Genomic DNA, 17,333 nt, shown 5'->3' on the forward strand with positions numbered 1-17,333 from the left:
CGCACCTCCACACACGCGTCTCACGACACACAGACACGAGAGCACCGAGTTCATTTCCTGCTTATTTCGTCTCAACCACCCTTTCCTCTCCTCACTCAACAACCACTGACAAAGACGCCCCGTGTAGCCTCTAGCAGGCTGTAGGGGCAAGTGCTGTTAGCGAGTAGCAGCAGCACCTATACACAGACAAAGATCCCCCGTGTAGCCTCTAACAGGCTGTAGGGGCAAGTGCTGTTAGCGAGTAGCAGCAGCGCCTATACACAGACAAAGGTCCCCCGTGTAGCCTCTAACAGGCTGCAGGGGCAAGTGCTGTTAGCGAGTAGCAGCAGCACCTATACACAGACAAAGGTCCCCCGTGTAGCCTCTAACAGGCTGCAGGGGCAAGTGCTGTTAGCGAGCAGCGCCTATGAGGGCTACCGGCACCGCGGCACACGAGGGGGTGGGTGGCCAGCACCACGCCCGGCCGCCTTTGTCTCCCCAGTGGCGATGTTTACTACGCACCACACCAGGCACTCGTATGAGGCCGAGTAGACCGACGTGACTTTACCGAAAGAAGCAAGAATGTGAGCTACACTACCGCTGACACCACCACCACCACCCCCCACAGACACCACCACCACCACCCCACAGACACCACCACCAACCACCCCCAGACACCACCACCAACCACCCCCACAGACACCACCACCAACCACCCCCACAGACACCACCAACCCCCACCCACACCACCACCACCACCCCACAGACACCACCACCAACCACCCCCACCCACACCACCACCACCCTCCACAGACACCACCAACCCCCACTCACACCACCACCACCACCCCCCACAAACACCACCACCCCCACCGACACCACCACCCCCCACCCCCACTACCAACTCCCACCACCACCGACACCACCAACCCCCACCGACACAACCCCCACCACCACCCCCACCGACACCACCACCCCCACCGACACCACCACCCCCACCACCACCACCCCCACCGACACCACCACCCCCACCACCACCCCCACCGACACCACCACCCCTACCACCCCCCAACAACACCACCACAAACCCCCCACCGACACCACCAACCCCCACCCACACCACCACCACCACCCCCCACAGACACCACCAACCCCCACCCCCACTACCAACCCCCACCGACACCACCACCCCCAGACACCACCACCCCCACAACCCCCACCGACACCACCACCCCCACCGACACCACCAACCCCCACCGACACCCTCACCAACACCACCACCCCCACCGACACCACCAACCCCCACCCCGACACCATCACCACACCACGACCCCCACCGACACCACCCCCAACCGACACCACCAACCCCCACCCCGACACCACCACCCCCACCGACACCACCACCCCCACCGACACCACCACCACCCCCACAACCCCCACCGACACCACCACCCCCACCGACACCACCACCACCACCACCCCCACAACCCCCACCGACATCACAACCCCCACCGACACCACCACCGCCACTGCCACCACCACCCCAACCCCCACACAAGGGGTCTGGAATCTCTGTTACAGCTCCCAGCTCTCAGGGTCTCTCAGACTCAGTTACCCACACTGTACATACCCCCCCCCTCCCAAGAAGGCACACAAAGACAAAGATCCCCCGCGTAGCCTTGAACAGGCTGGTCGGGACAAGTGCTGTTAGTAGCGAGGAGCAGCATCTATGAAGGGTAGCAACTGTGGCACACGAGTGAGGAGCGGGGTGGGCCAGCGTCACGCCCGGCCGCCTTTGTCTCCCCGAGTGGCGATGCGTACGACACGTCGCACCGGGTAACTCGTTTTGAGGCCGAGTCGACCTAGGGGTGGGCCCAGGACCGGCTCAAATATCCGTCACCGATCTTTGTGGCCGCGAGCGGGAATCGAACCTGCGTGTAAACATCTGGCCAGTTCCACCAGCATTGGTTCCAAGCGAGCCTGACGCTGCTGCTGAGATACTGAATGTCAAAACCAGACCTTGCCTATGAACATCTGGGGCAGTTCACCAGAATTGGTTCAAGCAGAGCCCTGACACTGCTGCTGATGATGAGACACTGCATGTCAAAACCAGACCTTGCCTATGAACATCTGGGGCAGTTCACCAGCATTGGCTCTAAGCGAGCCTGACTCTGCTGCTGATGAGACACTGCATGTCAAAACCTGACCTTGCCTATGAACATCTGGGGCAGTTCACCAGAAATGGTTCAAGCAGAGCCTGACACTGCTGCTGATGAGACACTGCATGTCAAAACCAGACCTTGCCTATGAACATCTGGGGCAGTTCAACCAGCATTGGCTCTAAGCGAGCCTGACTCTGCTGCTGATGAGACACTGCATGTCAAAACCAGACCTTGCCTATGAACATCTGGGGCAGTTCACCAGAATTGGTTCAAGCAGAGCCCTGACACTGCTGCTGATGAGACACTGCATGTCAAAACCAGACCTTGCCTATGAACATCTGGGGCAGCTCACCAGATTTGGTTCAAGCAAAGCCTGACACTGCTGCTGATGAGACACTGCATGTCAAAACCAGACCTTGCCTATGAACATCTGGGGCAGTTCAACCAGCATTGGCTCTAAACGAGCCTGACTCGGCTGCTGATGAGACACTGCATGTCAAAACCAGACCTTGCCTATGAACATCTGGGGCAGTTCACCAGAATTGGTTCAAGCAGAGCCCTGACACTGCTGCTGATGAGACACTGCATGTCAAAACCAGACGTTGCCTATGAACATCTGGGGCAGTTCACCAGAATTGTTTCAAGCAAAGCCTGACTCTGCTGCTGATGAGACACTGCATGTCAAAACCAGACGTTGCCTATGAACATCTGGGGCAGTTCACCAGAATTGTTTCAAGCAAAGCCTGACTCTGCTGCTGATGAGACACTGCATGTCAAAACCAGACGTTGCCTATGAACATCTGGGGCAGTTCACCAGAATTGGTTCAAGCAGAGCCCTGACTCTGCTACTGATGAGACACTGCATGTCAAAACCAGACCTTGCCTATGAACATCTGGGTCAGTTCACCAGAATTGTTTCAAGCAAAGCCTGACTCTGCTGCTGATGAGACACTTAATGTCAAAACCGGTACAGAGTTTTGCTTGTGTTGAACCAATTCTGCTCTCACAAACACAAACATCCCCCATATAGGCACAGAGGCTTATTTGGGCAAGTGCTGTTAGCGAGCACCTATTAAGGACGGCACGGCACCCGAGGAGGGATTGGGTGGCAAGCAATATGCCCGGCCACCTTTGTCTCCCCAGTGGCGATGTTTACACATCGAACCAGGTACTCATTTGAGGCCGAGTCGCCGGATTCGTAGCGCAGCGTAGCGCTAACCGCTGCACTACCGCTCCCCCCCTCCCCCACACACACACAGAAATACACAAAAATGTACACACACGTACATGTAGTCCTCTACTTACGATGGAGATGCATTACGACGAGCCCATCGTAAGTCGAAAATATCGTAAGTCGAAGATGGCCTTAGCCTACCCAGGAGTCTTAAAGAATGGTGATAATTTAGCAAAACAGATCAATTTACTATACTGTATAAACTATATACTGCATGTATGTATTAATTACAATACTGTATTGCACAGTAAAATGTAAAGTAAAAAAACAGGGTAAATTCTTAGCCTACCTATATGAACTACAATTTAATAGAAAGTTTTTTTTCAGGAAACAATCCGATATATGCTATATAAAAAAACTTTTAACATGCATTGAACGTATGTATCGTGGTAACCCTAAAATGAAATGGCTAAAGCTTACGTATCATACGTGCATTCAACGTATTGTAACGTATCATATTCTACTGTACCCACCAAGATTCTGTGTCAGTCGTCTGCAATACTTGAACGATGTTAAGGTTGTTGATGGCTACATTAACTTAGTTGTCGGAAGAGGAGGATGGCGATGATCAAGTACAGCATCGCATCTCGTAGTACGCTGCTGCGTTTGCCTGCCGCGCGAAATAAAAAAATATTTTACAATTCTGTCGTATCGCCATCGTAAGATCGAAATATCGTGAGTCGGACCATCTTAACTCGGGGACTATCCGAATATACAAAGATCCCCTAGGTAGCCTAAACAGGCTCGTGGGGCAATTACTGTTAGCGAGCGCCTATTAAGGCCGCCACAGAGTAAGAGAGGGGGGTGTGGTGTGATCAGGACCAATCCCGGCCTCCTTTGCCTCCCCTGTTGCTCATTGCAAGTCTGAGTCTACCTACGGGACGCCCAGTTGAAAATATATCTGCGACTGATGTCGGCCGTGAGCGGGGCTCTAGCTCAGGGCTCGCGGTAACCCAGTGGGGACTCAAGTTCTCACGTGTTCCACACAAAGCTCCCCACCCACCCCCCGCCCCGTGCAGCGTGTGGTCTTAACAGACTGTTGCGGCAAGTGCTGTCAGCGAGTTGCGTCTATGAAAGCACACGCAAGACACCCAGAGCAAAGGCTCCAACCTAGACTTGTCATCGGTCCTGGCAAAAGTGTCTCAGACACGACCATTGTGAACCATCCGACAAGAGACAACTGGAACCCACGATTTCAAACAAATCATGTCATTCATATGTCCTGGCTAAGTGTCTCAGACACGACCATTACGAGTCCTCTGACAGAGACACAACCAGAAGCAATGGCTTCAAATGTATAACATCACTGGCGATGGCTAAGTGTCTCCCGACACGGCCACCATGAACCACCTGACAGGACACAACCAAATCCCATGGTTTCAAGCGTATATAATGTCATTAATCGGTCCTGGCTAAGCGTCTTAGACACGGCCACCATGAACCATCTGAGACACACCCAGACCCCATGGCTTCAAATGTACGACCTCATCGTTCCTGGCTAAGCGTTTAAGACACAACCATCATGAACCATCTGAGACACACCCAGACCCCATGGCTTCAAATGTATGACCTCATCGTTCCTGGCTAAGCGTCTTAGACACAACCATCATGAACCATCTGAGACACACCCAGACCCCATGGCTTCAAATGTATGACCTCATCGTTCCTGGCTAGGCGTCTTAGACACAACCATCATGAACCATCTGAGACACAACCAGACCCCATGGCTTCAAATGTATGACCTCATCGTTCCTGGCTAAGCGTCTTAGACACGACCAGACCCCATGGCTTCAAATGTATGACCTCATCGGTCCTGGCTAAGTGTCTTAGACACAACCATCATGAACCATCTGAGACACAACCAGACCCCATGGCTTCAAATGTACGACCTCATCGTTCCTGGCTAAGCGTCTTAGACACAACCATCATGAACCATCTGAGACACGACCAGACCCCATGGCTTCAAATGTATGACCTCATCGGTCCTGGCTAAGCGTCTTAGACACAACCATCTGAGACACAACCAGACCCCATGGCTTCAAATGTATGACCTCATCGTTCCTGGCTAAGCGTCTTAGACACGCCCACCATGAACCATCTGAGACACAACCAGACCCCATGGCTTCAAATGTACGACCTCATCGGTCCTGGCTAAACGTCTTAGACATAACCATCTGAGACACAACCAGACCCCATGGCTTCAAATGTATGACCTCATCGGTCCTGGCTAAGCGTCTTAGACACGCCCACCATGAACCATCTGAGACACAACCAGACCCCATGGCTTCAAATGTATGACCTCATCGTTCCTGGCTAAGCGTCTTAGACACGACCAGACCCCATGGCTTCAAATGTATGACCTCATCGGTCCTGACTAAGCGTCTTAGACACAACCATCTGAGACACAACCAGACCCCATGGCTTCAAATGTACGACCTCATCGGTCCTGGCTAAGCGTCTTAGACACGACCAGACCCCATGGCTTCAAATGTATGACCTCATCGTTCCTGGCTAAGCGTCTTAGATACAACCATCATGAACCATCTGAGACACAACCAGACCCCATGATTTCAAATGTATGACCTCATCGTTCCTGGCTAAGCATCTTAGACACGACCATCATGAACCATCTGAGACACAACCAGACCCCATGGCTTCAAATGTATGACCTCATCGTTCCTGGCTAAGCGTCTTAGACACGCCCACCATGAACCATCTGAGACACACCCAGACCCCATGGCTTCAAATGTACGACCTCATCGGTCCTGGCTAAGCGTCTTAGACACAACCATCTGAGACACACTCAGACCCCATGGCTTCAAATGTACGACCTCATCGTTCCTGGCTAAGCGTCTTGGACACGCCCACCATGAACCATCTGACACGGGACACAACCATGGCTTCAAACGCATGACGTCATCCGCCCCGGCTATTACGAATCCCATAACACGCACGAGCACAGGGAGACACACCAAGACTCATGGGGCGCTGGATCCCGGGACGTGAGTGTTGCTGGCTAAGTGTATAACGGCGCGGCCATTATGAACCGCAGGAGGAGGAGGAGGAGGAGGAGAGACACTCATCCCTGGGGGGCGTAAACCACGGACTTGCTGGCTCAGCGTCTCCGACGACGCGGCGGTTGCGAGCGAACGTCCCCACCACCGTCCGGGGGTTACTCGGCAATTTGCCGTCGCGGTCGAGAGCTCGTTAGCGGCGGCGGCCAATCAGCAAGAGCTTCGACTCATTAATCTGGGACCGACCCCCTCCAGGGCCCCCTCCCCCCCTTGACCCCCCCCCCGCCCCCCACGGCCCCCACCCTCCGAAGACGGACGAGAGAAATAAAATTCCACCGCGCCACGGTATGACCACAACCACCACCACCACCAACACTATCATCAGGAATATTTTGCTGTGTTTTTTTCCATGGATTTTCTGTTTGCACAGTCGCATAGTCACTTTAAGATGTTTTTCTTGTTCGTGTTTTTGTTTTTTTGCTTGTTGTGGTTGCACCCGATTCAAGAGCCGAATGGCTCACAGGGCTGTACCAAAATAAATAAAGATAAATCAACTGAAAATCATCATCACAAAGACAAGACAAAGATCCCCGCACCTCGGCATAGCCTTCAACAGGCTGTCGGTCGGGGCAAGTGCTGTCAGTAGCGAGGGGCAAGTGGTGTTAGTAGCGAGTAGCAGCGCCTATGAATGTCCGACACAGCGGTACACACGATGGGGTGGGATGGCCAGCGCCATGCCCCACCTGGCCGCCTTTGTCTCCCCGGTGGCGATGTTTTTACACACAGCCCCAGGCACTCATTTGAGGCTGAGTCGACCTAGGGGGGAGGGCCCAGAATTCGGTTCAAATATTCGACACCGAAGATGGCCATGAAACGGGATTCGAACTCGGCTCGCCGGGTTCGCAGCGCCAACACTCGCAGCTACGCCACCGCCCCAAACAGCCACCACCACCACCACTACTACAAACACAACAGCCACCACAATCACCACCGCAATCACGACCACCACAGGCCAATCACCATCACATCCACCTCCTCAATTACCACCACCAGCATCACCGCCCTCCACCGGTTCCAAAACGAATTTTTAAAAAAATACGCTTGTAACAATAATAATAACAAAAACAACCATGGCCGTCTCTATGCTACCCGTCATGAGTAGGTGGTTTGGGGTGGTGGCACCGGGGACGTGCCGGGATGCTGTTACTGCGACAATAAACCAAACACTCAATGATAAACTAGTTTTATTATTTACACGCTTTTTATTAACTCACTATTCTGTCTGTCTGTCTGTTGTTGTTGTCGTCGTTGATGTATCCTCAAACCTTGTAACTCAATTTTAACCCACTTCCCAATGTGGTATCGACTGAAAACTTGGTACAGCAAAAACCTTGGGATTGCGAGCATAATTCGTTCCGGAAACGTGTTTGTAATCCAAAGCACCCGTAGTATATCAGTTGTGATCACGTGACGCTCGGTGAGACAAAGCGTACTACACGTACACTGCTCGTATTGCAAGACCCTCGCTCGTTCATCAAATTAACATTTAGTTCTAGATTTGAAGCTTTCGTGACTGCAAGGATCCATACTCATTGGTTCTATTCGGTAAAGTCACGTAGGTAAAAAATAAAACAACAAAAATCACGACGTTTCGGCCACAACACAAGTAGCCTTCTTCAGGTGAAGGAACAGAACTGTCGGACGACAGAGCTTCAATGAACACTGCTAAGATTCGCAGCGTCTTTTAAGCGGGGTGAGAGAAGTGAGGCACCTTGACAAATATTTAGTTACAAATTTTTGCTCGTCGTTGCAAAACACTCGCAGGCCAAGTTACTCGCAATCCACAAGGTTTTACTGTATACGTATGTCGCACTGATTGCGATACTATATTCCATCATCAAAAAATAAAAACTATATATTTTTTAAACGTTATTTTTTTTACACGTTATATTTCGGCTTGGGTCTGATTGTCCACGGTCAACTGACGTTGCCTGTAATTGGCCACGGTCCCTTACGTTGTGGCAAGCTTCGGGGGGCCCAATTCCTGGAGTCGTGGAGTTTTGTTTGCCATTACTAGTACATTTCATTAAAGCGTGGTTTTAAAAAAAAGTTTTTTTTAAATGTTACTCTTTTTTTACCAGGTAAGGCCCCCACCGAGCCATGTAGCACTTTTTCAGAAGCGACCTGGCTATCACAAATCATAGTAGCTCATCATCATCACGTGGAATTGTATAGCAACAGTCAAACACTCTGAAGGCACGTCGATTCTAAATGTGGAGGCAAACAACCGACCGGCCCGTTGAAACATCCACGTGACCACCACGGAGAGACGCACACAAATTCCAAATATACAGCATGTGTCAGGGTCGGGATTGAACCCACGACCTCGTGCATACCAGGCGAGGGAGATAACATCTCAGCCAAATACAGGCATGGTCAGGGTCGGGATGAACCCACGACCTCCTGCGTACCGGGCGAGGGAGATAACATCTCAGCCAAATACAGGCATCGTCAGGGTCGGGATTGAACCGACGACCTTTCGCATACCAAGCGAGGGAGATAACATCTCAGCCAAATACAGGCATCGTCAGGGTCGGGATTGAACCCACGACCTTTCGCATACCAGGCAAGGGAGATAACATCTCAGCCAAATACAGGCATCGTCAGGGTCGGGATGAACCCACGACCTCCTGCAAACCGGGCAAGGGAGATAACATCTCTCAGCCAAATACAGGCATCGTCAGGGTCGGGATGGACCCACGACCTCCTGCGTACCGGGCGAGGGAGATAACATCTCAGCCAAATACAGGCATCGTCAGGGTCGGGATGGACCCACGACCTCCTGCGTACCGGGCGAGGGAGATAACATCTCAGCCAAATACAGGCATCGTCAGGGTCGGGATTGAACCCACGACCTTTCGCATACCAGGCGAGGGAGATAACATCTCAGCCAAATACAGGCATCGTCAGGGTCGGGATGGACCCACGACCTCCTGCGTACCGGGCGAGGTAGTTAACATCTCGCCACCACCGCGGTGGCACCCTGAAAGAACAGCAGATACACACGAACACAACGTGGTGGTGGAGACTGTTACTGCTGCTGCGACCGCTGCTGCAACTCACTGTGAGGGCGGCCGGCGTGTCGACTCTGGGCGGATGCACCTAAGGAGCTCCGGGGCCAGGTGAGACGGGGGAGAGCATCAGGGCTGTAACGGCGTACGGGGGGGGAGCGGGGGGGAGAGAGGCAGGGCAAGAGCGAGAACAGGGATGAGACCGGGTCGCAGCAAAAAACAACTACCAGCACCGTCAACAGCAGCAGCAGCATCATCATCATCACCACCATCATCACCAGCAGCAGTAGCATCACCAGCAGCAGTAGCATCACCAGCAGCACCATCACCACCATCATCACCAGCAGCAGTAGCAGCATCACCAGCAGCAGCATCACCAGCAGCAGTAGCAGCATCACCAGCAGCAGTAGCAGCATCACCAGCAGCAGTAGCATCACCACCACCACCAGCATCACCACCAGCATCATCATCACCACCAGCATCATCATCATCACCACCAGCATCATCATCATCATCACCAGCATCATCATCATCATCATCACCACCAGCATCATCATCATCACCACCAGCAGCATCATCATCACCACCAGCATCATCATCATCACCACCAGCATCATCATCATCACCACCAGCATCATCACCACCAGCATCATCATCATCATCACCACCACCACCAGCATCATCATCACCACCAGCATCATCATCATCATCACCAGCATCATCATCATCACCATCACCACGACCAGCATCACCACTATCACCATCACCAGCACCATTAATTAGGATAAAGATCCCCTGCATACGCTTTGGTTCTTTCGGCAAAAGTAACGTAGGTAGAAAAATAAAACAGAATAAAAATGATATCTCACGACGTTTCGATCGCAACACAACCGGTCATCCTCGGGCAGAAAAAAATGATCCAGCAGTGGAGCTGCTGAACTGTGTAGCCTCAACATACTGCTGGGGCAAATGGTGGTTGTTAGCGAGCACCTATGAAGGCTAGCATGGCTGACGAGGGGGCGGGTGGCCAACACCATAACCCGGCCGCCTACATCTCCCGAGTGGCGATGCTTAATACACACTGCACCAGCAAATTATTTGAAGCCGCTTCGACCCAGGGGAGAACCAAGACAAGTTCAGATAACCGTCGCCGGTGTTGGCGGCGATCGGGAATCGAACTCGGTACACTTGCCACTTCTCCACCGACGTCCTCACACACACAGGCGACACACTTACGCTGGCACCCACTTGGCCATTCTCTGTTGGCAAAGGGCCAATCTGTCTCTCTCCCCCTTTCCAGCAGCAGCAGCAGCAACAACAACCACCACCACCACCGCTCTGAGCAACGCACTGGCGATTAGAGGGCCAAAATAATAGGCTACAGGTATGTTGCACGCATGCACGTTCAACTTCTCTGGCATCGTGCGTAGCCGACCGCGCTGATCGGAGGTGCGGGTGGGGGGGAGAACTAACTAACCGTAACCAAGAATAAGCAGTCGGATAGAAATTTAGTTTGTCAATTCAGATGATGATTTAAAAGTGGAACTCCCAGTGGATTCCTAATATTGGAAGGAAGAGCGTTCCAGACCGCCGCAGAAGGCCATCTTAAAGCGCGCGATGCATTGTGCGAGTCCATGCGGTCTGTGTGATGAGTCTGTGGGTCTCTGCGTGATGAGTCTACGGGTCTCTGTGTGATGAGTCTATGGGTCTCTGTGTGATGAGTCTATGGGTCTCTGCGTGATGAGTCTATAGGTCTCTGTGTGATGAGTCTATGGGTCTCTACATGGTGAGTCTATGGGTCTCTGCGTGATGAGTCTATGGGTCTCTGTGTGCTGAGTCTATGGGTCTCTGCGTGATGAGTCTGTGGGTCTCTGCGTGATGAGCCTATGGGTCTCTGCGTGATGAATCTATGGGTCTCTGTGTGATGAGTTCATGGGTCTCTGTGTGATGAGTCTGTGGGTCTCTGCGTGATGAGTCTGTGGGTCTCTGTGTGATGAGTCTGTGGGTCTCTGTGTGATGAGTCTATGGGTCTCTGTGTGATGAGTCTATGGGTCTCTGCGTGATGAGTCTATGGGTCTCTGTGTGAAGAGTCTATGGGTCTCTGTGTGATGAGTTTATGGGTCTCTGCGTGATGAGTCTATGGGTCTCTATGTGATGAGTTTCTGTGTGGTGAGTCTATGGGTCTCTGTGTGATGAGTCTATGGGTCTCTATGTGATGAGTCTATGGGTCTCTATGTGATGAGTTTCTGTCTGGTGAGTCTATGGGTCTCTGTGTGGTGAGTCTATGGGTCTCTGTGTGATGAGTCTGTGGGTCTCTGCGTGATGAGTCTGTGGGTCTCTGTGTGATGAGTCTATGGGTCTCTGCGTGATGAATCTGTGGGTCTCTGCGTGATGAGCCGAAGGGTCTCTGTGTGATGAGTTCATGGGTCTCTGTGTGATGAGTCTATGGGTCTCTGTGTGATGAGTCTATGGGTCTCTGCGTGATGAATCTGTGGGTCTCTGCGTGATGAGTATATGGGTCTCTGTGTGATGAGTCTATGGGTCTCTGTGTGATGAGTCTATGAGTCTCTGTGTGATGAGTCTATGGGTCTCTGTGTGATGAGTCTGTGGGTCTCTGTGTGCTGAGTCTATGGATCTCTGTGTGATGAGTCTATGGGTCTCTGTGTGATGAGTCAATGGGGCTCTGCGTGATGAATCTGTGGGTCTCTGCGTGATGAATCTGTGGGTCTCTGTGTGATGAGTCTGTGGGTCTCTGTGTGATGAGTCTGTGGGTCTCTGTGTGATGAGTCTATGGGTCTCTGTGTGATGAGTCTATGGGTCTGTGTGATGAGTCTATGGGTCTCTGTGTGATGAGTCTATGGGTCTCTGCGTGATGAGTATATGGGTCTCTGCGTGATGAGTCTATGGGTCTCTGTGTGATGAGTCTATGGGTCTCTGTGTGATGAGTTCATGGGTCTCTGTGTGATGAGTCTGTGGGTCTCTGTGTGATGAGTCTGTGGGTCTCTGTGTGATGAGTCTATGGGTCTCTCTGTGATGAGTCTATGGGTCTCTGTGTGATGAGTCTATGGGTCTCTGTGTGATGAGTCTATGGGTCTCTGCGTGATGAGTCTATGGGTCTCTGTGTGATGAGTCTATGGGTCTCTGTGTGATGAGTCTATGGGTCTCTGTGTGATGAGTCTATGGGTCTCTGCGTGATGAGTCTACGGGTCTCTGTGTGATGAGTCTATGGGTCTCTGTGTGATGAGTCTATGGGCCTCTGCGTGATGAGTCTATGGGTCTCTGCATGATGAGTCTATGGGTCTCTGCGTGATGAGCCTAAGGGTCTCTGTGTGATGAGTTCATGGGTCTCTGTGTGATGAGTCTATGGGTCTCTGTGTGATGAGTCTATGGGTCTCTGTGATGAGTCTCTGTGTGGTGAGTCTATGGGTCTCTGTGTGGTGAGGCTATGGGTCTCTGTGTGATGAGTCTATGGGTCTCTGCGTGATGAATCTGTGGGTCTCTGTGTGATGAGTCTGTGGGTCTCTGCGTGATGAGTCTGTGGGTCTGTGTGATGAGTCTGTGGGTCTCTGTGTGATGAGTCTATGGGTCTCTGTGTGATGAGTCTATGGGTCTCTGTGTGATGAATCTATGGGTCTCTGCGTGATGAATCTGTGGGTCTCTGTGTGCTGAGTCTATGGGTCTCTGTGTGACGAGTCTATGGGTCTCTCTGTGATGAGTCTATGGGTCTCTGTGTGATGAGTCTGTGGGTCTCTGTGTGCGATGAGTCTATCAGTCTCTGTGTGATGAGTCTATGGGTCTCTGTGTGATGAGTCTGTGGGTCTCTGTGTGCTGAGTCTATGGGTCTCTGTGTGATGAGTCTATGGGTCTCTGTGTGTGAGTCTATGGGTCTGTGTGCTGAGTCTATGGGTCTCTGTGTGATGAGTCTATGGGTCTCTGTGTGCTGAGTCTATGGGTCTCTGTGTGACGAGTCTGTGGGTCTCTGTGTGTGTGAGTCTATGGGTCTCTGTGTGACGAGTCTGTGGGTCTCTGTGTGGTGAGTCTATGGGTCTCTGTGTGAAGAGTCTATGGGTCTCTGTGTGAAGAGTCTATGGGTCTCTGTGTGATGAGTTTATGGGTCTCTGCGTGATGAGTCTATGGGTCTCTATGTGATGAGTTTCTGTGTGGTGAGTCTATGGGTCTCTGTGTGATGAGTCTATGGGTCTCTATGTGATGAGTCTATGGGTCTCTATGTGATGAGTTTCTGTCTGGTGAGTCTATGGGTCTCTGTGTGGTGAGTCTATGGGTCTCTGTGTGATGAGTCTGTGGGTCTCTGCGTGATGAGTCTGTGGGTCTCTGTGTGATGAGTCTATGGGTCTCTGCGTGATGAATCTGTGGGTCTCTGCGTGATGAGCCGATGGGTCTCTGTGTGATGAGTTCATGGGTCTCTGTGTGATGAGTCTATGGGTCTCTGTGTGATGAGTCTATGGGTCTCTGCGTGATGAATCTGTGGGTCTCTGCGTGATGAGTATATGGGTCTCTGTGTGATGAGTCTATGGGTCTCTGTGTGATGAGTCTATGAGTCTCTGTGTGATGAGTCTATGGGTCTCTGTGTGATGAGTCTGTGGGTCTCTGTGTGCTGAGTCTATGGATCTCTGTGTGATGAGTCTATGGGTCTCTGTGTGATGAGTCAATGGGGCTCTGCGTGATGAATCTGTGGGTCTCTGCGTGATGATTCTGTGGGTCTCTGTGTGATGAGTCTGTGGGTCTCTGTGTGATGAGTCTGTGGGTCTCTGTGTGATGAGTCTATGGGTCTCTGTGTGATGAGTCTATGGGTCTGTGTGATGAGTCTATGGGTCTCTGTGTGATGAGTCTATGGGTCTCTGCGTGATGAGTATATGGGTCTCTGCGTGATGAGTCTATGGGTCTCTGTGTGATGAGTCTATGGGTCTCTGTGTGATGAGTTCATGGGTCTCTGTGTGATGAGTCTGTGGGTCTCTGTGTGATGAGTCTGTGGGTCTCTGTGTGATGAGTCTATGGGTCTCTCTGTGATGAGTCTATGGGTCTCTGTGTGATGAGTCTATGGGTCTCTGTGTGATGAGTCTATGGGTCTCTGCGTGATGAGTCTATGGGTCTCTGTGTGATGAGTCTATGGGTCTCTGTGTGATGAGTCTATGGGTCTCTGTGTGATGAGTCTATGGGTCTCTGCGTGATGAGTCTACGGGTCTCTGTGTGATGAGTCTATGGGTCTCTGTGTGATGAGTCTATGGGCCTCTGCGTGATGAGTCTATGGGTCTCTGCATGATGAGTCTATGGGTCTCTGCGTGATGAGCCTAAGGGTCTCTGTGTGATGAGTTCATGGGTCTCTGTGTGATGAGTCTATGGGTCTCTGTGTGATGAGTCTATGGGTCTCTGTGATGAGTCTCTGTGTGGTGAGTCTATGGGTCTCTGCGTGATGAGTCTGTGGGTCTCTGTGTGATGAGTCTATGGGTCTCTGTGTGATGAGTCTATGGGTCTCTGTGTGATGAATCTATGGGTCTCTGCGTGATGAATCTGTGGGTCTCTGCGTGCTGAGTCTATGGGTCTCTGTGTGACGAGTCTATGGGTCTCTCTGTGATGAGTCTATGGGTCTCTGTGTGATGAGTCTGTGGGTCTCTGTGTGCGATGAGTCTATCAGTCTCTGTGTGATGAGTCTATGGGTCTCTGTGTGATGAGTCTGTGGGTCTCTGTGTGCTGAGTCTATGGGTCTCTGTGTGATGAGTCTATGGGTCTCTGTGTGTGAGTCTATGGGTCTGTGTGCTGAGTCTATGGGTCTCTGTGTGATGAGTCTATGGGTCTCTGTGTGCTGAGTCTATGGGTCTCTGTGTGACGAGTCTGTGGGTCTCTGTGTGTGTGAGTCTGCCTGGGTATTTTGTACCATCGGACACTCCACCCCCACAACTCCCAATCGGTGATGGGGCAGTTGTGGAGAGAGTGGAGAGTTTCCCATACCTGGGCAGTGTGCTTATGACTGGCTCCAGTTTAACAGCAGAGGTCTCACTCCGAATCAGTCGAGCGGCAATATCTTTTCATCGGTTGCGTAACGCTGTGTGGAAGCTACCTGGTCTGTCGCTCCGCACTAAGCTTCAGGTCTTCTCGGCCACGGTCATTCCCTCCCTTCTCTACGCTTGCGAAACGTGGACCCCCCTAATGGAACATCTTCGCCGGTTAGAAACATTTAGGCTGACCTGCCTACGATCCATCCTGGGTTTAACCAGACTGGATTGTGTGAGGAGCTCACAAATCCTTGAAAGATCTGGGCAGGGTCCCATCGGTGAGCTCCTCCGGCAGGCAAGGCTGCGATGGCTGGGTCATGTAGCCCGCATGCCCAGCCACCGCATGCCGAAACAGCTTTTGTTTGGCCGGATTGAGGGGGCTAAGCGGGCGCGGCACGGGCTAGAGAAGAGATGGAGTGATGTGGTACAGGAGGACGTGGAGCTGAGTGGACTTGCCGATGACTGGTACCAGCGGTGTCAAGATCGGCCTCTGTGGAGGAGGCTCGTGAAGGATGCTACTGGGCAGTTGGAGGCAGTCGCCCTCCAACAACAACGGAGGGCGGAGGAGCGACGCTCACAACAGCGAGCGGAGCGCCGGGTGGCTAAAGCACAGCGGGTTGGCACAGTAGGGGGCACAGGTGGTGCATCAGCCAGTCATCTCAGTCAGTCGACCCGTGGCACCTGGGTCTGCCCCGTGACCTCCTGCCAGCGAGCGTTCGACACTTCACGTGGCCTCAGGGTGCACATAGCCTGGCACAAGTGTCGTGGTGACGTCACCGCCACTTAGTGGCGAATGGCGGTTGTTGTTGTTGTTGTTGAGTCTATGGGTCTCTGTGTGACGAGTCTGTGGGTCTCTGTGTGGTGAGTCTATGGGTCTCTATGTGTGAGTCTATGGGTCTCTGTGTGACGAGTCTGTGCACCTCAATGTATGTTGAACTTCTTTCGCAGGCGTACGTAGCCAACCGCGTGAATCGGAGGTGCGGGGAAGGACAACAAACGAAACACAACAACAGCAGCAGCAGCAGCGCTGAAGCAATGAGTCTTCAACAAATTAATTTTCAATCCAGATTCACGATGACGATGAGCCGCCACTTCGACGAGCCGCCATCATTCGTGATGGCCCAGGGGTCGCCTCTGAAATAACTGAGCTACGGCATAGCGGCGGGGGGGGGGCCCTTACACCTGGTACGATACAATAACAAAAACGTAGTTTGGTTCGAGTTGAATATTAACGCCGCACGTACAAAACGCCCGCCAGCTTCACCGACCGGCACTGACTTGAGCGTGGTGAAGTACGGTCAAATAACCCCCACGGGACCCCCGCTCCCCCCCCCTGCCCTGGCACGGCGAGGCCCCCTTCCAGCACAGTCGATGGTGGGGCATTGCGGGCGCTTTTGGTGAGTGGTTGATGAATTACCCCCCCCCATCCTCCCTCCCCGCTCCCACCCCTGCCCCCCCTCGTCTCGTGGACGGGAGTTAACGGTGAAACAGCCGCGACCCCCTTGCTCCCAAACCCCTCGACCCTACCCCCCTCGATACCTCTCACACACTCACCCACCCACCCACTCACCACCCACCCCCATTCGCATATTTTGAAAAGCGACCCCTAGCACACAGCTGGCTCTTACGTAAGGTCTTAGCAATGCGAGCGTGTGAGTGTGTATGGGTGTCCTCGTGTGTACGAGTGTGTGTGGTTGTCCATGTGTGGGTGACTGTGTGCGAGTGTCCGTGTATGTGTGCGAGTGTCCGTGTATGTGTGCGAGTGTCCGTGTATGTGTGCGAGTGTCCGTGTGTGTGTGTCCATGTGTGTGTGTGAGCGTGTGATTGTGTGTGGGTGTCCGTGTGTGTGAGTGTGTGTGAGT

The 17,333-nt window shown here is 52.5% G+C and overlaps 1 protein-coding gene across 3 annotated transcripts in view; it reads right to left on the bottom strand.

The window, feature by feature from the left end:
* The window catches only part of LOC116957168 (F-box-like/WD repeat-containing protein TBL1XR1), a 99,225-nt gene that overhangs the window by 52,733 nt on the left and 29,159 nt on the right, over positions 1–17,333 (bottom strand). For all 3 annotated transcript variants that reach the window (XM_076055199.1, XM_076055197.1, XM_076055196.1), the window contains one exon: positions 9,513–9,595. The gene's annotated coding sequence lies outside the window, so the exon portion shown is untranslated. The remainder of the gene's footprint in view (positions 1–9,512; positions 9,596–17,333) is intronic.

Source organism: Petromyzon marinus, chromosome 70, assembly GCF_048934315.1.
Source record: "Petromyzon marinus isolate PM22_M1 ecotype Great Lakes invasive population chromosome 70, UKy_Petmar_22M1.pri1.0, whole genome shotgun sequence".
Lineage (NCBI taxonomy): Eukaryota > Metazoa > Chordata > Hyperoartia > Petromyzontiformes > Petromyzontidae > Petromyzon > Petromyzon marinus.